This window comes from Armigeres subalbatus, chromosome 3 (assembly GCF_024139115.2).
Source record: "Armigeres subalbatus isolate Guangzhou_Male chromosome 3, GZ_Asu_2, whole genome shotgun sequence".
NCBI classification, from domain to species: domain Eukaryota; kingdom Metazoa; phylum Arthropoda; class Insecta; order Diptera; family Culicidae; genus Armigeres; species Armigeres subalbatus.
Genome location: NC_085141.1, coordinates 415650354 through 415654535, shown reverse-complemented (window position 1 = coordinate 415654535; position 4182 = coordinate 415650354). Strand labels below are relative to the sequence as shown.

General features: G+C 38.1%; 1 long non-coding RNA gene across 2 annotated transcripts; it reads right to left on the bottom strand.

The window, feature by feature from the left end:
- Window positions 1-1566: 1566 nt before the first annotated feature.
- Window positions 1567-2504, bottom strand: LOC134224251 (uncharacterized). 2 transcript variants are annotated; one of them, XR_009982874.1, is made up of 4 exons: window positions 2364-2504; window positions 2198-2300; window positions 1965-2135; window positions 1567-1768 (listed from the first exon to the last, which is right to left on the bottom strand). It is a non-coding gene; the product is annotated as an uncharacterized LOC134224251 (long non-coding RNA). The 2 variants fall into 2 exon arrangements; XR_009982875.1 differs by having other exon boundaries at window positions 2370-2390.
- Window positions 2505-4182: the final 1678 nt, after the last annotated feature.

Below are 4182 nucleotides of genomic sequence, written 5' to 3'. Positions count from 1 at the left end.
GGGGATTATCGAAGTTGGATTTTTCTCGCAATCCGTACGTTAAACCCAACTTCGCTAGTGGCGCGCTAGTCTAATTAGGGCCTAATTAGACTAGCGAACTACTAGCGGAGTTAGGTTTAACGTACCGATTGCGAGAAAAATCCGACTTTGATAGTCCCCCGTTCCGGTTTTCTGTCATACTGTCATCGTCACCATACCTGGTTGCAGAATTATGCGGGGAATTTATTGAAATTTCTCCTGTGAAACTTGATAAGTTGTAATTACTGCAAATGTTATTATTTTAGATCAATAGTTCATAATATTTGATGAAAATAATAAATTATTTTCAATAAGTTGTGTTTTGACCTCGCGATGAACTTCTTAATTTCATATAAAATCAATCAAATAAAGTGAAAATGGGTTTGAACGGGGATAATCAAGATAACGATTCTGTGAAGACTTAAAATACTGGCGGAAAGAAATCACTCCAAGCAGCCACTGTTCCTGCTCGTCCAGTCCGTTTGACATTCCAAAACTGATTGTGGCGAGGTAGCATCGTGGCTACTTGGATGATTGGGAAGAGTCTCACGGTTAGTGTATGCATGCAGGTTTGTCATGCTTTATTCACCGTTCGTCACAATGCAATGTTTACTAGTGTCTCGGCTAGTACCACACATCCACCTTCCTCTCCAGAAAAAAAAGAATACGTCAGATTTCCAATCTAGAATCTTTGCGAAAATATGTTTACTTCTTCATTCATGATTGATTTCAAAATTAAATTTGTTAGAATTAGTTATTTTGCATATTTTCAATGCTTTATTGTTACTTTTAAACTTCATTTCAATGTTGATTGAGCGATTGACTTCGACTTACTTGGCATAAGTCATTTTTTTGTCGCAGTTATCATTATCACAGTTGTTCAACATTTGACATTCAGGAACAATTATTTCTGAATGAAGTGCAATTATTATTGCTTTTTTCACGAGAATGACAGCAACAGCTCAAAGGAAAAACAGGGCTTTGTATATTTATTCTCCTGCTTGTTGATTTCAACTTTTCCGACCTTTCCTAGCTGATGGATACGCTGCCTAAATCTAGTACCAATCGATCCCTTGCACTCTCCTCTACTTAACTCGAATTACATTTAAAGCGTCAAGTCAACCGATGATGAACAGCTTGATTTTTCGAGAGTTAATTACGAGCATCTATACTATACGATCAATATTTGGTACAGAAACAGAAGACTCTGAGCAACAATCTTAAAGGTTTTTGGCTATTTGTCAATGAAAATCGGAAAGAGTCCGGCTTATAATCAAGCATGTACACAGAAAGAAAAATCATTGATGAAACTAAAAAAAACATTGGTTAAATTAAAAAGTTTCGTTGGTTCTTTTTCGTAGAAAGTTGAGTATGTTTCAAACAAAAGTACGCCAACTTTTACGACAACGATGGTTTAAAAGCTGCATACCACTCTTCAAATTAAAAGTATGAGCATTCAAAACAAAACTGTAGAACTGTCAAATCCAAACGATCAAACTGTGGAAATATTGAATGGAATATTTTTACACGAAAATTTATCTTTCAAAAAACTTTGCACCCATTCTATGCACCTTTCCTTTTTTAATCCAAATAAATCGTAATTATTTTTTTTCCTTTTTATTTCATCGACTTAAATCATTGTTTTTAATATTATTTCATCATCTCATCATCAAGTTCTAATCAAACGAGTAATCCAGTTACTAGCCGCTTCCGAACTAACCCAGCGACTCGTGGGGGTTTTTTCCTTCATCTGTAAAGAAAGAAATCTTACATAAGCACCTGGATAAGCACCATAATGTTCACACTAATTTCTATAGACAAGCAAATCACCACGCCTAACTTTGTTCTCGTCAGGGATGCTTTAGAGTTGGGCGCCTGATTTGAGAACTGGTGGTACTGTTTCCTATCTGACCACTATCCCTTTTTAGTTTATCACTCCGACTTACCTTCCGGTAGCTTCCCGTAGTGGCAATTCTATCATAAAGCCTATAAGGCAGGAAACCAAAACAGCCACATTTTGGGAACTTAAAGGCACTTTCAATAATAGGCAAACTACTCATTCGGCTCATTTACCGCTGGTTAAAAAAAACTGCCATCACCGCCGAAACTTTGTGTGTCTGCAAGGAGAAAATTTGAGAAAATTATTATTCTGGAAAATAAAGCGAATGAATGAATTTACAGAATCATCTTGGTCACTGGCAGAAGATTGACCACTTAAGGACCGAGCTGGCGTAAAGCCTAGCGTACAGAAACTTCCACACAGTATGCAAATGTCCATGCGTCTGAAAATCATAAGGTACAAAATTAAACAACAGTTTTGAATTAATATATCGAAAGAGAGTTACCATTACTTCTATGAATTTAAAGTTGCTTCGAACATGGGAGATAACGCAAATGAACGAACTATTTGTTCACATTGTGAAAAATCTAAACATGTTTTGCTCTCTTTCTCTCGCACGCACTGTAACTGTCATGTAACAAATTCCTCGGTTTCTTCATTTTGGCGATTTGACAGTTCCACAACTTTCGGGTTGAAAAGAAGGACTTTTAAATTTACTCTCAGACCCGATAAAAAATACTTTCGTATTGAACAAAAAACTTTCGAAATGCAAAAAATTACTTTCATATTTAAAAAATCTCAACAGTTTTCAAATATAAAGTACACAATATTTGATAAAATAATGTTTTTTTCCTGTGTGTATGTATTTGGAAGAGGAAGCGGCGACAGCAAATAAAGAAATTAGCAACCTATTTGCCAAACAATTTGCCAGTGCGTTCCCCAACGTACCTATTAATCCCGATGATATTTTTTGTTCTGCACTGCAAGGAAAAGAACGTTACATGCCATGATTTAGAACGTTCGCAAATTTGATGATCAGCACGTTCTAAACACTACATTAATAAGTTGACACTCGTGCACCCCAGGACAGCACTATCGCAGGTTGTTTTTCTCGAGTGCTGGAAGAATTCCATCATGTTCTCCGCTTTCAAGGTGGGGGACAAACGAAATGTTTTCAACTATGTACTGTGGTGTGAACAGGTGTGAACTAACTCAGTGCAGGATTCAAAGGATTTAAAATTCTTTTGTGCAACGGACTATTTCGGGCTGCAAAACTGCACATCTCATTCGACCAACACGGCTTCTACCCGAACAGATCAATGTCAACAAGACTTCACAGTTCACCTCGATATACCTAAAATTCATTGTTAAGGTGGATTTCGTATATACCGACCTGAAATCAGCTTTCGATAGAGTCAATCACCGCATTCTAACTGGATAGTTTAAGGGTTGCTACGGAAATCAATCAATGGTTGGCTTCCTACCTAACTGGCCGTCAACAGAAGATCGGCACTACTGAATATTATTCGTTTTGCAACAACCTCAAGTGTGCCGCAAGGCAGTAATTTAGGGCCACTTTTGTTCTCATTGTTTTTCAATGACGTCTGCTTCGTTGTATCGGAAGGTTGTAGAATGGTGTACGTCGATGATTTTAATTTATACAGATTCATCAAGACACACGATGATTTTTATTAACTACAAACCTTCATCTACCATTTCGTAAGTTGGTATGACCACATCAGTCTGAATTTGAGCGTGAAGAAATGCACAGTCGTTCACTGGAAAATCGCCAATTCTCTAGAACTACTACATTGCGGAGCGAACCATTTGAAAGAACAAACGTCGTGGGAGTCCTCGCCATTGTGATCGACTCAGAGCTAAACTTTCGAGAACATTTTAATTAAATAAGTAAGGCGAATAGAAATCTTGGAATAATGTTCCGAGATACTCCTGAAATCCGCAACCCGTACTGCCTAGTTCGGTCAGTTTCAAAAACAGCTGCCTTGCCAACAGTCCTTGCCAGCGAGTTTGAATCGACAGGATTGAAGGAAACCAATCCAAATCTATTACTGTCGTGGCGTAGCCCCAACGACTTGCTATTCTATGAAAGCCGATGTCGATTATTGGAATTGGACACTCTCCTGAAAGGACGGAACAACATGAGGACAATCATATTGCTATAACTCTTTTGGGTGAGATTGATTCACCCTGGATTCTAGAATTGCGGTCCTATCGACTCTGGTACGTAGTCCTAACACACTATCTGCGCGATCCTAATGACTCGCTTTCCAGGCGGTCCTTCCGACCCGTTATCTGCGCGGTCC